Genomic DNA, 21551 nt, shown 5'->3' with positions numbered 1-21551 from the left:
ATAACTGCGCACCACTGCACAAAGCAAGGTCCATAAAGATATGGATGAGCGAGTTAGGGTTGGAAGAACTTGACTAGCCTGCACAGAGTCCTCACCTCAACCCGATAGAATACCTTTGGGATGAATTAGAGCAGAGATTGTGAGCCAGGCCTTCTCTCCAACATCAGTGCCTGACCTCACAAATGTGCTTCTGGAAGAATGGTCAAACATTCCCATAGACACACTCCTAAACCTTGTAGACAGCCTTACCAGAAGAGTTGAAACTGTTATAGCTGCAAAGGGTGGGCCAAGGCAATGTTGAACCCTACAGACTAAGACTGGGATGTCGATAAAGTTCATGTGTGTGTAAAGGCAGGTGTCCCAATACTTTTGACAATATATGTGTATATTTGATAGAGCAGTACAATGTAAAAAGTGCTGTAACCCTCAACAACCATCCAGATTCCAGCATGCTGTTGTAAGATCAGATTCCAGGAAAGATCATTTCTAGTTTTCTTGACCTTCCTGCCTTTGGAACTAAAGTGCTGTTTGCAATAGCATTGAACTAAGCTATAGCAAGCATGTGCTGACCTATATCAGCAAGTCAAGCTGGCCATACACAGATCAGGTTCCTGACCGACAAACCCGCCAAAATTGAAGCCATGGGTGGCCCTGCTCCTGCCTGACATCCATGCCCTGAAAATCCAATCAGATACAGCCACTGTTCTGGTATTTAGACAGCCATGGTTTCCATCTGTCAGAATACAATAGCCGGTAGGAGAGATTCATCCATCCATGCTGTTTAGCCTGGGTAGAGGAATAGTGATTTCTCTTGTTCAAACGTGTAGCTAAATGAGAGAAATCTTACAGTGCATGCCATCTTTGTATTGTTTGAACATTGAGTGATTTGGGTATTGTGCCACCATGCATGCATTTACTGATACATTGGTGGGTCTTCCCATGACCCTTAGCAGCCACTGGTACCCATGAAAAACTTCCTGCCATCTGTTAGTGCATGAGAACTGCCCTACATATGAAAGCAGGTTGTTGGTTTCCCATGATGAAGAGAAGGAGAAGTCTAGTGTCTTCAACTTGTTTAGGGATTATTGATGCACTAAGGTTTGGGCCGAACGCGCAGGAAACTACCACATGAAGGCAGGCCACTGACCTACCGCTTTCCTACCCCGCAACCTTTCGTAACAAAGAGGCAGGGATATTGGTGACAACATTGACTTAATGGCCATATTTGGCCAATCAGCCTGTCCAAATGTGGCCATGAGACCATATTTAGATAATGACAATGGCCAGAATCTTCTTCCCTTTTTGGTCTGAACTCACAGAAAGTTGTCACATAATAGCAGGCCGCCTGCCTAGTCAGCTCCAAACGGGGGAGAATTCCGTGTCCGTAGTTACATGACATGTTTGACCTGAACTTTCAGGAATCTTTCGCATGTTAGCAAGCTGTCGGCCCAATCAGCTGCAGATGGTGAATTTCCCATTCACCCCAGAGGGTGAAAGTTTCCCCTTTTGTAGCTGATTGGGCTACCATGTGAAAGCTTCACCCTGGTTTAGGCTGAACTGGGCAGTTTGACCCCCAAGCAGCCCCCAAATATCCAACAAGGCAGCAGGGAGGGGATCATACCCGTTGGTCATGGCCACGTTGCTTTTCTTTGTGGCCAAGGTAAATTTAATTTGGTTGGCAAACTTAACTTGCCTGTCAAACTCATTCATTGAATTCAATAGGACCGTGCTGCATTGGCTCCGGTGCACTAGTGCCATACAAAATCGCTGAGGCTATTGTACACATGGCAAATTTATTACGCGTTGCTGCCTTGACAAATTTAACTTGGTTTGTCGAGTTTGAAAGACAGTACTACTTGTCATTCACACCCATTGAAGTTAATAGGACTACAACGCATTTGTTCGATACAAAAACAATGAAGGGAACATGCTTCAGTCAGGATGCTTTCCTTTGTAGCTATGGCAGATTTAACTCGGCATGTCAAGTTTGACAGGTGGTGCCACCTGTCAAACTCGCCTAATGAAATCAGTGGGACCACACCACATCTGTGTTGGTTTCAAAACCAACAAAAAAAAGCATTAAGGAGGAGGAACGTCTGGAAGATACAAACCATGGATCGATGGGATCCTAGCCTTATAGCAAATCAAGAGTTAAAGATATTTTAATGAATAAAAATGTGTGATAATCTTTGGGAATAAACTCCAGTGTGTTTTAAGACATTGTTAATACAATCTTACGTGTGTAATAGCTGTGCGCCAATTCTAGCACAGCGGCAGAATTAAAAGAAAAATATTTTTTGCAGAGATCTGTATAGACATGTAGGGATAAAAACATTTTACCGTTCATTGTTGCAATGCGCAAAAACATGTGTTAAGTTTTTGTTAGTGTTCATTTTGAATGGTGTTCCAATGCAACCCATGGCAACATAGATGCCGTACATTGTAAAAAATGATCATTCGCCGTGACCAGTTGGGAATTGTTGCAGCAGCCACTTAACCAAATAATTAGTTCCACTATTTTGTGTATGTATAGATTATGATGTAGTGTTTTTTTCTTTTAGTGTTTATTATTTATTCATTCTTTAAATATTTTTCCATTTTAGTTTTATTTACTGGTTTGAGGTATTCATATTGATATGCTGGATAGGTGCAGCGCTTCACTATTTGGCACTTATTATATTTGATGTGGTGTGACTAAACATATTAGTGATAGCAGCCCTTTAATATTTTCAGGGTAGGAGATTTGGCGTAGCGCGGGAATATATTTATTTAATTTATTTCCATATATGGTGCGTGAAGCGAATATGCTCCATGTAAAAAATGGCCAAGTACTGTAGATCTTGGTCTGCATTGGGATGCATTGGCAGGTTGGTGAAAATAAACAGGCTGCATTAATGCAACGGGTAGTAACACACTATGCAATATACAGCACAAGTGTGAATACAACCTTTGACATTATTATTAGGTAACATTTATAGGTATTCATTTTCCTTATAGATGACTAGAGTTTTAAATAATAATAATTAAAAAAAAAATTTAATTAATTTAATGAAAATTTTAATAAACCTTCATTTGACATTTTTTACATGCTCATTTAATTCGATTTGTTTATTAATGTATTGTTTTAAATTTAAAGCTCTAGCTAATTACAAGTAACCGATACAAATAAGGGACATGGGAAAAAAACAGGCTCATGCATTAATGTACAGGTATTAATGCCGTGCAATGTGGAGCAAAAGTGTGAATACAGCCTAGTATATTATTATTATCATCATTATAGAACCTTAAACATTATTATTATCATTAAATAACATTTACTAGTGTTTATTTGCTTATATTTAACTAAAACTTAAAAAAAAAAAATTAGCATTTTAATAAACTTTCATTTGACATTTGTAAATGCTCACTTAATTAATTTAATTTATTAATTTGTTTAAAATTTTTAAGCTCTAGCTAAATATAAACAACCAATACAGATAGGAGAAAAGCATGGATGGACTATGCTTTATATTTAAACTTCGTTCCTTCTTTTAATGTTTTATTATTACACTTTTAACCTCTTTTACAAGTTTATTAATATAATTTCTTAAGCCATTGCCAGGGACGTCTCAGTCAGCCGGCTACTGCAAACATCTCCATTTCTTGTAAAATACTTTGTACACGATTAAAGCAGACGAGGACTAATTGGTTCATTTCATATTTTAGCTTTCAAAAACGGTTTCCTTTTTTTTTTTTTTAATTGGGACCTACAGATCCTAAAATAATGGTATCATTTTGAATTGATGTGTATGTGACATGCGTGATCATCATGAAATAAATGCATTCATAAGGTGGAAAAAGTCTTGCTCTGGCAGTACTGTAGGCCTATTGAGAGTGGCTGAGCAAGACTCATAACTCTGTGTCCCATTCATACACAGACGGGCTGTTCTGCTCCTGACAAGCAGTCAGTGATTACTCAAAAGTAAACTTTTAAGGTTTCCGTTGCTCCAATGAACCTATTTTTCCCCCCTTTCTAACGGTCACATTTCTGCCTGTGATTTTCTCTGTCCCCGTCTCTCTCGCCCCTTTTTTTCACATTTAAACAAGCTTTACTTTTCTTGGCTTGTATGGGCCATCAGTAGCAGAGTGCTGGCACACGCTATGTGGTCCGAGAGCCTAGAAGAACATAGCTTTTGTTGCTGGTGAGAAGTTGGACATTGGAGACACAGAGGCTGGTTTGTTTAGGAGGAAGGAGGAGGACGGGGGAGGTGGACCAGGGAGTGGGCTTGGCGTCATCCTGCGGTAACCAAATGAAAAAAAAAAAAGCTCTAACATAGCAAAACGTAATAGAGAGGAAAAGGGGAAGAGCTCAATTTAAATGAAGACGTGATTATTTTCAAATTATTGGCGTTTTTTTTAACACTTTAACTTTCATTGGTTGTACTGAAAGCAATGCAGCTTATTCCATGTAATGAACCCATTATTTCAGGGTGGGTGTCGGGCAGCTGTATTCATAATTTGAAGACATAAGATAGCTGTATTTTTAACTATTATACAGGATTTATATAGCGCCAACAGTTGTACAATGTAAAAAAGGGAGACAATAGTTATAATACAATAAAATACAAGAGGATCAAGAGGGCCCTGCTCAGAAAAGCTTACAATCTAATAGGGTTGGGCAGGTAGTACAAAAGTTTGCAACTGTGGGGAATGAACTGATGGAAGTGGTAAAAGATTAGTTGGAGATGTGATAGGCTTTCCTGAAGAGATGAGTTTTCAGGGATCGCCTGAAGGTAGCAAGAGTAGTGGATAGCCGGATAGGTGGAGTAAGCGAGTTCCAGAGGATGGGAGAGGCTCTGGAGAAATCCTGGAGATGAGCAGGAGAGGAGGAGACGAGAGAGCTTGAGAGTAGTAGCATATTAGGATCTGGGGACATAAGGCAGTTGTACTTATGATGTCAGGATCTGTGGTTATAAGGTGGCTGTACTTATGATGTCAGGATCTGTGGTCATAAGGTGGCTGTATTTATGATGTCAGGATCTGTGGTCATAAGGTGGCTGTATTTATGATGTCAGGATCTGTGGTCATAAGGTGGCTGTATTTATGATGTCAGGATCTGAGGTCTTAAGGAGGCTGTATTTATGTATCAGGATCTGGGAACATAAGGTACTGTATTTATGATGTCAAGATCTGAGGTCATAAGTTGGTTGCATTCATGGTGTCAGGATCTGAGGTCATAAGATGGCTGTATTTATGTATCAGGATCTGGGGACATAAGGTGCTGTATTTATGATGTCAAGATCTGAGGTCATAAGTTGGTTGCATTCATGATGTCAGGATCTGAGGTCATAAGATGGCTGTATTTATGTATCAGGATCTGGGAACCTAAGGAGGCTGTATTTATGATCTCAGGATCTGGGGACATAAGGCCGCTGTATTTGTGATGTAGGGAACTTAGTTACATAGTTGTATTTATGATGTCAAGATCTGAGGTCAAAAGGCAGTTGTGTTAATGATTTCAGAATCTGAGGTTGGGTTTATTTATGATGTCAGGATCTGGGGACAGAATGTGAGGGGGACCTGAGATTGGACAGATGTCGGCGCCAAACTGTATCAGTACCACCCCACTTCTTTGTGTATAGCGAAACCCCTGCCTTTGTACTCACCATATATGACACATATCTCCACGCCAAGGGCTCGCATAAACATTCTGGCTTGAGACCTTATTATTCAGAATAAAGGAATGACCACACATGAATACATTTTTAGCATTTTACCGCAACTTCACATCTTCACAATACTTCCTGTGACAATTCACATTTGACATACTATCAGAATCTTTGGTGTGGAATGCCATGAGTAAGGCCTCTCCTTTGGTGCACCGCAGAGTTTGGACCACTTCCCCATGTATACTAAATCCACAGCTCTAGGCTTCCATCACTGACCCACAGGACCCCACAGCTGAGGGTCAGGGGCAACAAGGTGCTTCCATTAGTATTCTAGTCTCTGACCAATGTCCCTTCGATATCTTTCCCAAGCCGGGCACGCTTCCAGATGACAATCTCCCAGGCTTCCGCCATTACTTACATACAAAGCTTCTGTCCAGGCCTCTGAGGGCTTGTGCACCCCACTACAGGACTTGAAGAAGAAAGTCAAGGGAGACAAGGTGACTATAGTTTTTATTCGTACACTCTGTACCACCTCGCCTGCAAAGGTCCATTTGAATCAGCTCTATGTACAATAGGACTACATTTGAGCAGCTCTGTACCCACACCCCATTTACACGGGGCTCAACCCACATCTGGCATTTATATGGGCACTATTTCCACCCATTACATCACTTGAGAAGGGATTTCTCTAAAAGGGGAGCTAACACTGGCTTACAACTTTCCCCTTACCATGCCACAATAGCAACAGAGCCATCTAGTGGCAGGCAAGCTAACTGCACATTACAACAAAAAGGTGGCTGTATTTATGATGTCAGGATCTGGGGACATAAATTGAGCGTATTTATGATGTCATGATCTGAGACCAGATGTTAGAACCTAGGGACAGAAGGTGGCTGTATTTCTGATGTCAGGATCTGAGAATCTAAGTCGGCTGTATTTCTGATGTCAGGATTTGAAGACTTACAGTGACTGTATTTATGATGTAATGATCTGAGGACATAAGGCAGCTGTATTTATGATGTCAGGATCTGAGGACCTACAGCCGCTGTATTTATGATGTCAGGATCTGAGGACCTACAGCCGCTGTATTTATGATGTCAGGATCTGATGACCTATGGTGACTGTATTTATAACTTTAGGATCTGAGGACCTATGGTGACTGTATTTATAACTTTAGGATCTCAGGACCTATGGTGACTGTATTTATAACTTTAGGATCTGAGGACATAAGGCAACTGTCCTTATAACTTTAGGATGTGAGGACATACGCGGCTGTATTTGTATGTATTTCATATTAAGAATCCTTTGAATGGGGCTTTGTACAAACAGCGCAGAGCAGTGACACAGGACACTCAGTGTTATGACTGACTGTCAGCCAAAAATTTCCTTCTTCCTCTAATGTAAATTTGGGGCTTTTATCCAGAATTCATCCATCTATGATGGGATTGTAAGAAACAAAACACACTGATGTGATTTAAAAAAAAAGAAAAGAAAAACAGTTGCACAATGGCTTCTACATATTGTATACAGATGTTATCTATTAATCATCTATCTATCTATCTATCTATCTATCTATCTATCTATCTATCTATCTATCTATCTATTCATTATCTATTATCTATATATTTATTAATCCATCTAATTATCTATCCTTCCGTGTGGTCATCTATACATAATCATATCCATTGCAGCAGTTGATTTAGTAATTATCCAGCACTGACCCTGTTTAATGCTCAGGTTACAATTTAAAACTGGCAATCGAATGAAGATGTCCGGTCCAGCCAGTTGACCTTTCTTTCAATGGTGGAGTGATTATTGATTGTGATTGTTTGGCTCTGTACACGGATCAAAAGTGCAGATATATTAGCAATTCTTCTGTAAATGTTCCAAGACACAACACTTGTTATGTTTTCTGATAAATACACCTAATTCACATATTTACTAGTACAGTAGAGTACAATAGAGATGGTGGGGTTGATTTACTAAGACTGGAGAGTGTAAAATCTGGTGCAGCTGTGCATGATAGCCAATCAGCTTCTACCTTCAGCTTGTTTAATTAAGCCTTGACAAAAAAAATAAAAAATGGAAGCTGTCAAGGCTTAATTAAACAAGCTGAAGGTAGAAGCTGATTGGCTATCATGCACAGCTGCACCAGATTTTGCACTCTCCAGTTTTAGTAAATCAACTCCTGTATTTGTATTTCAACAAACAGAAGTTGTTACAAAGCAAGAGAACTGTACATGTCTGTGCAATGCTAAATATAAAAATTGCCTGCAGATGGCAGTAGTGAGAGTTTATTTTTTTTCTTCGGACGATGCAGAATTTGAATTGAAAATGGAAAAACTCCAAAAATAACTGAAACGTTTATGTCCTTGTTGAATGATTATTTAATCAAATCAGAAATATAGACCAATAAACCAAACTCTAGAACTCTAATAACACTTTTTATAACACTTAAAAATGACGATTTATAAACAAATAAAGGGATATCTGCTGAAAATTTGACAGCCTGCTGGAAAATGTGTATTGCCTGCGTTTAGTTTAAACTAAGACCAAGATACTGAGATGACCCTTTATTTTCTTTAACTTTCTACCTGAAAGGCTGAATAACCAAAATCATTGCTGTCAACAAGAAAGGACTTGTGCATGCATAGAGCACTATGTAACCATCTGGAGGCCTGCAAATGATGTCCTGTATAAATAGCATTGGAGAGCAATATATAGAAATATTTAAAGAGTTATAGAAGTTTTGAGCTGGCCACACACTGTGCAATCTCTATACACTCACCTTTAGATTTAGGGCCAGTTCACACCATGGAAATGCAGTCCGGATGTGTTCTGGATGCTTTTCTGCATGTACATCTGTAATGCATTTTGGATGCGTTTGCATGCATTTTTCCCCTCTTTTCTTCTTCCCCTTAAGGGCCAGTTCACACCATAGAAATACCTTTCTGCGTAGGCATTTTTGACGCGTTTTTTTATGCATTCCAGGGTTTTTTATGCATTTTGGTGTGTTTTTATTTATACAATCCAGTGCATTTTTTTCCCATTTTTTTTTTCTTCACCTTAAGAGCCAGTTCACACCACATGCAGTCCAGTGCGTTTTTTTTCTGCATCACAAACATATGGAAAGTAGGTTATATGGTTTTTCAATGGCTTAGTTCACACCAGTGCGTTCCAGTTCCAGAAAAAAAAAGTAGGGCATGCTGCATTTTTCCTGCACTGGACTGTGCTGGAATGCTGTAAAATGCATCAAAAACGCACTGGAACGCACCAGAACACACCTAATCGTACCAAAAAATGCACTGGAACACACATCCTTATTTAGGGTTAGGAAAAAATAGGGAGGGGATGCTCTGTACTGCATGAAAAATGCACTGGAGCGCATCAAAAACACATTAAAAATGCGCATTCAGTAAAGCATCTGGAATGCATCTGGACTGCGTTTCTATGGTGTGAACTGGCCCTAAATTAGGACATGTGTGTGCATTTTTGGTGCAGTTAGGTGCGTTCCGGTGTTTTTTTTTATGCGTTTTACCGCATTCGTTATGCGTTTTACCGCATTCCAGTACAGTTCAGTGTAGAAAAAATGCAGCATGTTCTACTTTTTTTTCTGGAACTGACTACACTGGTGTGAACTATGCTATTGAAAACCATATAACCGCCTATCCATGCATTTTTGATGCAGAAAAAAATGCACTGGACTGCACATGGTGTCAACTGGCCCTAAATGGGGATATGTGCGTTCCAGTGCATTTTTGGAGTGTTTAGGTGCATTCCAGTGCATTTTTTATGCGTTTTACTGTGTTCCAGTACAGCTCAGTGCAGAAAAAATACAGCGTGTTCTACTTTTTAATTTTTTTGCTGCAACTGGAACGCATTGGTGTGAACTATGCCATTGGAAACCATAAAATCTACTTTCCATGCATTTCTAATGCAGAATAAAAAAAAACGCACTGGATTGCATGTGTTGGGAACTAGCCCTTAAAGTGGTTGTAAACCCAAAGTTACACCACTTTTCACTACAGGTAAACCTATGATATCTACTCTAGATGAATAGTTTTTTTTTGCCCCCCCCCAAAAAAAAATTAACGGTATTCTGAGATCCATCTTTTAAAATAGTTTTTTAAGCCTATAATAAGGCTGACTTGTAGGTACTGTGAATATCTCCTAAACTTGCACAGTTTAGGTGATATTTACTGTATCCGCATGTGCCGACGTCATCAGCACATGCGCTCTGAAGAAACAGCCCATCCGTGCCATTTCTTCAGTAGCCGTGCGTGACAGGCAGCTCCCACGCGTATGTGTGGGAGTGACGTCATCGCGCCTCTGGCCAATTACAGCATCGGACCCTGCAAACCCGGAAACAACTCCGGGAGACATGTCGCCAGTCACAGCGGTGTACGGGGACCGCTGCTACAGCTTCGATCTAAGTTAAATATTTCTGAGCTAGTATGCAATGCATACTAGCTCATTATGCCTTTGTCTTGTTTTTTTTTCTTTTTTTCTTGAGTTTACAACCTCTTTAAGGTGAAGAAAAAAAAAGGAGAAACAATGCACTGGTGTGAACCAGCCCTTACACATTTAATGAACTATTATTATACTATTTGTATCAAATCAGGCAGGCCCCTGCACTACATAGTTGATCTAAAGTAGATTGTACAATCAGATTGTATAATGTACAGTCAGCCTTCGTCAGTTCAAACAGGGTCTCGACAGTTGCCTCATTGACAACAGTATAAATATACCATAAAAAGTGTTTTTTCAAAGTAATGTGCCATGTGTTGGATTTTTACAACTGATACCTGACTCTCCTGACGAAGTAACGTTAAACGCTTATCCTTCATGCAAGTTACACAGAGCAGTAATACCTTCATATTTATTTTCTTTTTTCTGCTCTATTTCCATATCTCCTTAAAAATAACCTCACTCCCTGATTTTCCACACCGAGTGCCCACTTTGACTAGTCACCGGCGCTGAACGTATTCCTTCTGTACGGGATGGCTGGTATTACAGGAAACCTTAATATAGAGGTTCAAGGGAAGAAAGTGGAAAGTTTGACAGACAGCCCTACACTAAGTATGTTAGCAGCTTCCCTCCCCGTCCTCTTCCCCCACCTTTTAGGACACATGTACTTTCAATAAATCCACAAGATACAACCTGACTTTTCCATTCCACACCCGCAGATAGAAAAAGGACCTGATATATATATATATATACGGTATACAGGGACTCGTATATATCCTGATTTTATCCCATATATCCCAATTATATCCCATATTAAATATTATATTGGTGGCACAGTGGTGTAGCGGGTAGCACTCTCACCTAGCGGTAAAAAGGGTCGCTGGTTTGAATCCCAACCCCAACTCTACCTGCCTGGAGCTTGCATGTCCTCCCTGTGCCTGCATGGGTTTCCTCCCACACTCCAAAGACATGCAGGTAGGTTAATCGGCTTCTGTACAAAATTGGCCCTAGTATATGAATGGGGGACCTTGGATTGTGGGCTCCTTGAGGGTAGGGACCGATGTGAGTGTGCAATGTACAGGGATAGCAATGATTGTAGACACTCACTCAGGATAGACTGGTGTCTTTATTCAACCTTACTAACTGTGTAAATAGGTTATAAAGTTTCCAATGTTTAAAATTTTTACCAGTTCAAAATTTGTTGGACGGCACAGTAGTGTAGTGGGTAGCACTCTCACCTAGCAGTAAAAAGGGTCGCTGGTTTGAATCCCAACCACAACTCTACCTGCCTGGAGTTTGCATGTTCTCCCTGTGCCTGCGTGGGTTTCCTCCGGGTACTCCGGTTTCCTCCCACTTCCAAAGACATGCAGGTAGGTTAATTGGCTTTTTTCCAAAATTGGCCCTAGTATATGATTGGGGACCTTGGATTGTGGGCTCCTTGAGGGTAGGGACTGATGTGAGTGCACAATGTACAGGGATAGGGAAAATTGTAGACACTCACTCAGGTTGATCTAGATGGACTGGTGTCTTTATTCAACCATACTAACTATGTAACTATGATTATTATTATTAATCATAGTATACAGGATTTATATAGCGCAAACAGTTTGCACAGCGCTTTACAATAGAAAGGGAGACAGTACAATTACAACACAGTTCAATACAGAAGGAACAGGATCCATAGAAAGTACAGGCTGGTAACTTGACAGCTTCTCCATAGAAAATATTTATTTAAATTACAGAAATAAAATCATCCAAAAACTAGCGCATTTTGGCCTTAGGCCTTCATCAAACGCATTTTATTCTTCTGATGAAGGCCTAAGGCCGAAATGCGTCAGAATTTTTGGATGATGTTATTGCTGTAATGCTTAAATAAATATTTTCTATAGAGAAGCTGTCGAGTTGCCCGCCTGTACTTTCTATGGCTCTTTTGTGAGCTTAATCAGCCAGAGCACTGACTACTCTACACACCAACTATACTATATAGCGGTAGAACTTGGGTTCGTTTTTTCTCTTGCTAGAAGGAATAGGATGGCTCTGCTCGGGGAACTTACAATCGAAAGTGGTCCTTTAGTGTGAGCTGTCACCCTATTTTGAACTGTGATTGAAGGATGCTCCCGGTTGGTTTACACTTTTGTTGTCAGGGTTTTCTGGGTCTTCATGCCACGATGTTGGGTACACAGTACCTTATCCCTGACCTGTCTAGTGTGTTCCTTGGCCTTCATTGTGCTGCTTGTTCACTAAGGTTCTCTAACAAACCTCTGTGGGCTTCACAGGACAGCTGTATTTATACTGAGATTAAATTACACCCAGGTGGACTCTATTTGCTAATTAGGTGACTTCTGAAGGCAATTGGTTCCACTCGATTTTAGTTATGGGGCATCAGAGTAAAGGGGACTGAATACAAATGCATGCCACACTTATCACATATTTATTTGTAAAAAAAATTGAAAACCATTTATTATTTTCCCTCCACTTCATAATTATGTGCCACTTTGTGTTGCTCTATCATATAAAATACCAAACAAAATACATTTAAGTTTTTTGGTTGTAACATGACAAAATTAGGAAAATTTCAAGGGGTATGAATACTTTTTCAAGGCACTGTAGGTGACTTTTATGTCGTCTTTCCCCTCCTTTAACAAATTTCCAAGTCTCTGGGTTACGACTTGTGAATTTTGTTGGCAGGATCCATCTAGGGGACTCCTGTCCTGTTGACTACCTTTATGACTTATGGTCAATGTTTCTATATATATCCATGAGACTGCCCTATTGCTCAAACTTTGGAGAGACAGGTTTTGCCCGGTAGGGGCTTCCTCGGGATCCACTTCTTCTTGAAGTCTTTCCAGTAAAGCAGCCAAGAGAGATATTCCTTACTTCATTAATAGGTCAAACATAAGAAGTAATGCCCAGTATTAAATAGTAACTGGGTAATTGGGTATTACTTCTTATGTCTGACCTTTTATTGAAGTAAGGAAGTTCTCTCTGGTTGGTCGGTTTACTGGAAAGACTACAAGAGGAAGTGGATCCCGAGGAAGCCCCTACGGGACAAAACCTGTCACTCCAAAGAATCTTTTAATATTAGAATAAACTTGTCTTTTTATGTAGATGTAGAATTTTGGTGTTGTGTGCTTTTGAAGATATTTGAGGCATATTAAAACCCCTATCCTTACTGTCACTTGCATGTTAAGGGTACTACATTTCTTGACTGTTCTAATACTGGGATTAGAGCCATTTGTTGTTAACCAAATCCCCAACATTTATGCTAATGGTCCTTAGATTGTGCTCTATTTGAAACAGTTTTGCAAGTTGCTGATCGCTGATCTGTGCAGCATCCTCTTAGACAATGTTTTTCTTTATCATAGAAACAGTGGTCCATCGCAAGGTCCAAGCAAGGTCCATAAAGACATGGATGAGCGAGTTTGGGGTGGAGGAGCTTGACTGGCCTACACAGAGTCCTGACCTCAACCCGGCAGAACACCTTAGGGATGGATTAGAGCAGACTTTGTGAGCCAGGCCTTCTCGTCCAACATGAGTGCCTGACCTCACAAATTCTCTTCTGAAAGAATGGTCACACATTCCCACATTCCCATAGACACACTCCTAAACCTTGTGGACAGCCTTCCCAGAAGAGTTGAAGCTGTTATAGCTGCAAAGGGTGGGCCGGTTCAATATTGAACCCTACGGACTAAGACTGGGAAGCCATTAAAGCAGGTGTCCCAATACTTTTGGCTATATATATATATATATATATATATATATATATATATATATATATATATATATATTTTTTTTTACATTTATGTAAAGTATAGATCTAAGTTTACCCCAAGTGTGTTTAAATTCATTTACTGTTGACTGACTAACCACCTCTGCTGGAAGTCCATTTCAATCATCAACTACTTTTTAGTAAAAAATAATAATTTCTAAGATTATCATCTTTATCTGAATAAGACCTATTATTATTATTATTATTATTATTACATTATCAGTACCATGAACAATGAAGACATGTGGAGTGCCACTGTCCATAGCAAGCAATCGGAATGGACCTTTTATTAGTTCAAAACGGTCAAAACAATAAAAGACAATTGCCGTTTGGTTGCTATTGATGATTTGACTTTGTGTATAATTATTCCCCTAAATAAGCTTGTTATTGTTATTTGTGAATGTTCACACCATTTTTTGAGTAAGGATTCCCAACTCTTTTAGTAGGTATCAAGTTTGGGTGAAAAACAGTTCTGGACCTATGTCTCTGGAGGCTGCCTAGCGGGCAATTACTGTGTGGAGGGTATAGAGGGAATCACTTCCCAATTGTAGGTGGTAGGTGATAGATCCATTGGGATTTAGAGCTGCTACTTTTCAGATAACAGCAAAGGGGGGCGTTTCTGCAGGGAACACTTGGATGATTGGAGAGGAGCGCCCGGTGTGCAGAAAAATGTCTCATTTGATGATTTTTAAAATGATTTACTGAAGATAAAAGTATAAAGTATAAAGTGGAGCCAACGCTTTTCGGGAGACTTGCCTTCTCCTTCTTCAGGGCTGTATTTTTTGGAGAATGGTTCAACTCTGAGAGGGTTAAATATATTTGACTAGTGGCTCTGTAGTATGCTGGCGTTGTGGAGCAGAGGCAGCCCTAGTGAATGTCCACACAATTTGTTTTTTAAGTAGAGATTCCCAACTTCTTTAGCAGATCAGCCCAACTGTCTAATAACGCCCATTTCTCTAATATGTGCTATATGACTTTATGTATAATTTTTTTCCCTAAACAAGCCTGTGACTCAGTTATTAAATCGGATATATTTGTGATAGAGACAATGCGTTTTATTTAGGCTCCTGCAAGCTGCGCGACTTACAGCACAACTTTTCAGGCAACTTCAGTGCAACTTTGTCAGGCGACTTCAGTGCGACTTCAGTGCGACTTCAGTGCAACTTGATGTAACTTTGTGATTTTAAAGTGACTTTGAAGCAACTTCAGGGAATGCCTGTGTAATCTTCCAGTAATATCAGATCCATATCACATCAATTAAAATGAGGATCCGACTTGGAGGTGAATTCCATTAAAGTCTATGGGCACAAGTCGGGAAAAGTAGTACATGAACCTTTTATAAAGTTGGAGCGACTTTAGTAGTGCTAATTAAGACAGCACTCATTGACTAAAATTGGATTTCACATGTCAAGCAACTTAGGGTCTCACAAGTCAGATCCTAATTGTGAACCGAGCCTCACTAAAACTAGAGAGTGCAACATCTGGTGCAGCTCTGCATACAAACCAATCAGCTTCCAGGTTTTATTGTCAAAGCTCCATTGAACAAGTTGAAGTTAGAAGCTGATTGGCTAACATGCCCAGACAGCTGCACCAGATTTTGCACTCTCCAGTTTTAGTAAATCAGCCGCAAAATTTGGAGAGACCATTATATGTAGAGTCATTTAGCCACACGGGTGAAACTTGACTTACCAAGACAGGTGGGGAGTTTAGAATCTTCACTCCAAAAATTGTGTGAGTATTCACTTCACTTCTATTCTCCAGCCATGTGAAAAGCAAACTTTTTATTACTTTAAATACTCAATAATATGATCATATGCTCTCCACATCATTGGAGAATAGAAGTGAATATGCACACAATTTTTAAGTGAAAATTCTCAACATGTTTAGTAAATCAGCCCAACTGTCTGTCTTTAGTAACTCACATTTCCCTTATGTGGCTGTGGTAACAGTATGCATAACGAGCACTTCTCATTTCTAAAACCAAAAATGTCTCATTTGATGATTTTTAATATTATTTACTGAAGATAAAAGTATAAAGTATAAAGTGGAGCCAACGCTTTTCGGGAGACTTGCCTTTTCCTTCTTCAGGGCTGTATTTTTTGGAGAATGGTTCAACTCTGAGAGGGTTAAATATATTTGACTAGTGGCTCTGTAGTATGCTGGCGTTGTGGAGCAGAGGCAGCCCCAGTGAATGTCCACACAATCTTTTTAAGTAGAGATTCCCAACTTCTTTAACAGATCAGCCCAACTGTCTAATAACACCCATTTCACTAATGTGTGCTATATGACTTTATGTATAATTCTTTCCCTAAACAAGCCTACCATTTGCTTTCCACATCATTGGAGAATAGAAGTGAATATGCACACAATTTTTAAGTGAAATTTCTCAACATGTTTAGTAAATCAGCCCAACTGTCAGTCTTTAGTAACTCACATTTCCCTTATGTGGCTATAGGACTAGTATGCATAACAAGCACTTCTCATTTCTAAAACCAAAAACGCTGCCCTTATTACTAATAGATCAGTGTGATATAATAACTAATAACTAACTAATATATCCAGGCTTGTCTAGGGACAGAATTATTCATATAGCCAATGGGTGAAATGTAAGTTATTAAAGACAGATGGGCTGATTTGCTAAAGGAGTTGAGAATCTTCACTTATAAAATTGTGTGAATATTCACTTATCCAATTACAGGAAAAGCATCAGATTGGGAATTCTAAGGAATTTGCTTTTCACATGATTGGATAACTGAAGTAACTGTCACACAATTTTTAGAATGAAGATTCTTGACTTCTTTAGTAACTCAGCCCAACTGTCTACTAACTCCCACTTCACCTATGTGGCAATATTACTATATTAGAGTGCATAACTATCACTCATCATACTAAATCAGCCCAATTCTTTACATGTTATATGAACATAACGGATATTCAATTATCTTAGATGCACCCCATAATAATCTACATATTAGGTATTACCATTATTATATTACTGGCACACGTATTTAATGTATTCACAGGGGATGCTTGTGAAATTGAACAGTTACGTGAGCTCCATGGTGGACAATGGTCTGTTAATATGATCCATCTTAATAGGTGAACCATGAAACTATTCCCGGTAGAGGGATGAGGTCCAGCAGCTACACTTGTGGATTTTGGCTGTGACCTCCCACAGTATATCAAGATGCAGTGAAGCTACCCATAGATTGATACATACAGTAGGCGCATTTATACCATGACTAGCAATGCGGGTACCATTCATTCACTGCTGGTCACTAATTTCCACACTGCGAAGCACAATGTACTGCAGTCATGTACCAGTATGGGTATGGACTTTATCTCCAGGCAATGCAAACAGTTAAAAGGGTAACCAGGACAAATGTTAGTAGATGTTTAATTGGCTCACTCATACCATTGACACTAACCAACTCTACAATGAACTGCAAGTATGAGCATGGAGTGCCACACTGGTGGTGCCCCCTGGATCTCCAGAAAGTACATTCAGTTTAATTGTGAAAATGTTAGTAGATGTTTATTTGGTTAACGTATACCATTGACACTGGCTATCGCTACAGCGAACTGCAGTCCTATACCAGTATGGGTATGGACTGCTGCATTAGTGATGGTGATGCCCCCTTGATCTCCAGAAGGCGCATACTCTTGCAATGTGTAACCAGGACAAATACCAGTAGATGTTTAATGGATTTACTTATACCATTGGCATTGGTTGTCTACACAATGAACTGCAGTCATGTATAAGTATGGGTATGGACTCTCACATTGGTGGTGCCCCCTTGATCTCCAGGCAGTACACACAGTTAAACTGGTTAACCAGGACACATGTTCTTAGATGTTTAAGGGGTTCACTCATTACATTGACACTGGCTGTCTCTACAATGAACTGCAGTCCTATACCAGTATGGGTAAAGACTGCCACATTGGTAATGGTGATGCCCCCCTGATCTCCAGAAGGTGTATACAGTTAAAATGTGTAACCAGAACAATTATTAGTAGATGTTTAATGGGTTCACTTATACCATTGACACTGGCTATCTCTACAACGAACTGCAGTTCTATACCAGTACGGGTATGGACTGACACATCAGTGATGGTGATGCCCCCTTGATCTCCAGAAGGTAGATACTGTTGCAATAGGTAACCAGGACAAATATTAGTAGATGTTTAATGGATTTACTTATACCATTGGCACTGATTGTCTACACAATGAACTGCAGTCATGTATAAGTATGGGTATGGACTCTCACATTGGTGATGCCCCCTTGATCTCCAGGTAGTATATACTGTTCAACTTGTTAACCAGGACAAATGTTCTTAGATGTTTAATGGGTTCACTCATTACATTGACAATGGCTGTCTCTACAATGAACTGCAGTCCTATACCAGTATAGGTATGGACTCCCACATTGGTAATGGTGATACCCTCTTGATCTCCAGAAAGTGTATACCTTTACAATGTGCAACCAGAACAATTATTAGTAGATGTTTAATGGATTTACTCATACCACTGACACTAGTTTTCTACGCAATGAACTGCAGTCATGTACAAGTATGGCTATGGACTCTCACATTGATGGTGCCACCTTGATTTCCTGGTGCCCCCTTGATCTCCAGGCAGTACATACAGTTAAACTGGGTAACAAGGACAAATGTTAGTAGATGTCTAATGGGTTCACTCAGACCACTAACTTACTGGTGTCTCTACAATAAACTGCAGTTGTATACCAGTATGGGTATGAACTGCCCCATTAGTGGTGCTCCCTTGATCTCCTGGTGGTGCCCCCTTGATCTTCAGGGAGTACATATAGGTAAATTGGGTAACCAGGACAAATGCTAGCTGATGTTTAATGGGTTCGCTCAGACCATTGACTTTCTGGTGGCTCTATGATGAACTGTAGCCATATACCAGTATGGGTATAGACTGCCACATTGGTGGTTCCCCCTTGATTTACAGGTGGTACATTCAGTTAAATTGGGTAACCAGAACAAATGTTAGTAGATGGTTCCACTAATATCAATGACCCTAGCTATCTCTACAATGAACTGAAGTCTCGTACAAGTAAGGGTTTAAGAGTGCCATGTTGGTGATGCCCCCTTGTTCCCCTGGCGTTACACACAGGTAAAATGGGCAACCAGGGCAAATATTAGTACATGTTTAGTCATACATACACAACACAAGAACATATATATATATATATATATATATATATATATATATATATATATATATATATATATCGTCCGGGATCTAAAACTGTGGCAGATACAACTCTCAGTTAAATCCTTACCCTTTCTCAATCTCATACTCTCAGAAAAGAGCGTTCCACATTATGTTAAAAAGACAAAAAATTTCCAGCGTGCTGAAATATATTCTGGGCTGAACCTATAGATTGTTCAATATTTCATTGCACTCATTATTGCACCACACAGCTATCCTAAGTAATGGATTGGATCTACTACTAGAGTTTGGACAGCAAACTCCATTGTGAGTCATTCCCAGGAATGAATGAATTTTATTCATTCACATCACTGTATTAACTTGTATCACTTCAATGAACCAACTAATACTTAATATTACTTACAATCAATATTTTATTGTTAATGGATTAGAAAAATTCTGCTAATAAGACATCATTAATATTTACTTATACCCAGTGCGAATATTGCGTACACTAGAAAGATTTCCCTGGCAATATTACTAAAATATAGCTTTCTATAACCTTTTTTTTTCTATTAAAATTGAATACATTTTTTTTAACCAGTAAAATGTTAAATGTTTCAATAATCGATCATATAAATTGTCGGCATTATACAAAATACCTGTAACAGATAAATAAATAAATGTGACATTACCTTTAAAAGTTCAGTGCAGTATTTGAATATTCTATGTCCCATACACCTGGCATAAAACTTTTAGCTTTTTTGATTTTTTTTTTTTTAAATGTCTTCGTTGGTCTCTTGTTTCACAGATGAGAGAAAAAAAAAATTGATGACAGTTTTCTTAATGATGTTATCTTCACCGGCCTCCAGATGTTTCCAGCCTTCCACCTTTAAAATGCAAAAATCCCCCTTATTTATGGTGTAGAGTGTCAGGCTCCTTGCAGGCAGCAGCAGGAGAAGTAGCAAGGCTGTAGTATAAGTATTGTGAGTGTGAAGGAAAGAATTTTTTTTCACAATCAGACCAAGTTTAGCAGCCTCTGACTTTCAGACTCCTCCTGTCAATTTTTTTTTTTTTCCGGATAACTCCTGGAAATGCCTGCTGATTACTAAGTATGCTGGACCCTCCTGCAAAGGTAGGTGAAAGTCCAGAGGGGACTTTGTGAAGGCTGCGAGGTGGAGGAGAAGTAGGTGGGTTTTAGTGCAGTGGGGTTGAGCTCCTGCCCCCTGGGGTGTCCCATCATTAAGATGCTTATATATATATAAGGGTATCTCAGCCAGAAGTGGAGGCATACTGCTGCTGGACTTGAAGAAGAACACAATAGTTAAAGAAGACATAAAGACCAGAGATGTTTAAAGACCAGAGATGTTTAAATAAAGATTTTTTTTTGTATGGGACGCTACCCAAGTGTTGGGGTCCTACAGATTCCTGCGTGGCTGGGTCTTGAACGCAATCTAGAAATATGTTGTTCCATATTATCAGGAATGTTATGGCATTATTTAATAAAGCAACGGGCAATGCCTATAGCAATTGCTTTCATTGCCTTAACTGCTGTTTTATGCTATTGGTTATTGTTTTTCCCACTTACACATTTTAAATTCATTTTACAATCTACTTTAGTCAATATGATTAAATGATTTAGAGAGCAATGCCTTAGTCTGACCATACACAATACAATCTGATCATACAATCTCCTTTAGGGTGCAATCCCATTGGTAGCTCTAACCAAGCCCGCACGTGGTTCACTCCCTTGGTTGGATCGTTTGTATATAGTGTGAGTGCTCCAAACCGAGCACATAGTTCACATCTGCGTAGGGTGGGTGCTCTGAATTGAGCCCAGGCACGGTTTATGCCCTTGGTCCAGTTAGTTTGTGAAGTGCACTCACACTGGGCGCAGGTGAATTTAACCACACCTGAGTGTATTACCCCCCCCCCCCCCCCCTACCAGTCTGCACTCACACTTTGCTATAAGCAAGTGTTCCTGGGCACACTTCATCACTTCTGCCAACCAGACCACAGGGATCCCTGCTTCGGTGCTTGATCATCTATAGTGAGTTCTGTGCTCAAGCTTAGTTGGCACTCACACAAAAGTTAACCAAACCACAAAAAAAAGAAAAGAAAATGTGCCTGGGACCACCTATTTATGAGCACAGTACTCTCAGCCATTTCTGGGCGTGGTTCAAAGCACTAACACTACACAAATGAACTGGACCAAGGGGTAGAATTATGGCAAAGCTTGGTTAAAACCGCCAGTGTGCGTGCACTCTACGTGCTCCGTACTAGGCCCGGGCATGGTTCACTCCCTTGGTTTGGTTTGTTTGAGTAGGATGAGTGCTGCAAACTGAAACTGGGCACAGTTCACACCCTTGGTCTGGTTCTTTTGGCTAGTGTGATTGGTCCAAACTAAGCCCAAGCACAGTTCATGACCTTGTTCTGGTTCGTTTGTTTATTATGAGTGCTCCAAACTTAGCCCAAGCACAGCTCATGA

General features: G+C 39.7%; 1 protein-coding gene across 3 annotated transcripts in view; it reads right to left on the bottom strand.

Moving 5' to 3' along the window:
* The window catches only part of ACAN (aggrecan), a 152141-nt gene extending 131926 nt beyond the window's left edge, over positions 1-20215 (bottom strand). The window contains exon 1 of one of the 3 annotated variants that reach the window (XM_077472599.1): positions 19759-20215. The gene's annotated coding sequence lies outside the window, so the exon portion shown is untranslated. The remainder of the gene's footprint in view (positions 1-19758) is intronic. The other 2 variants (XM_077472598.1, XM_077472600.1) reach the window with 2 other exon arrangements.
* Positions 20216-21551: the final 1336 nt, after the last annotated feature.

The sequence above is a fragment of the Lithobates pipiens genome, unplaced genomic scaffold (assembly GCF_037356315.1).
Source record: "Lithobates pipiens isolate NorthernLeopardFrog02 unplaced genomic scaffold, aLitPip1_a1.2 Scaffold_8, whole genome shotgun sequence".
Classification (NCBI taxonomy): domain Eukaryota; kingdom Metazoa; phylum Chordata; class Amphibia; order Anura; family Ranidae; genus Lithobates; species Lithobates pipiens.
Note: the sequence above shows the minus strand (reverse complement) of the source record. Positions and strands in the feature narration are given on the sequence as shown.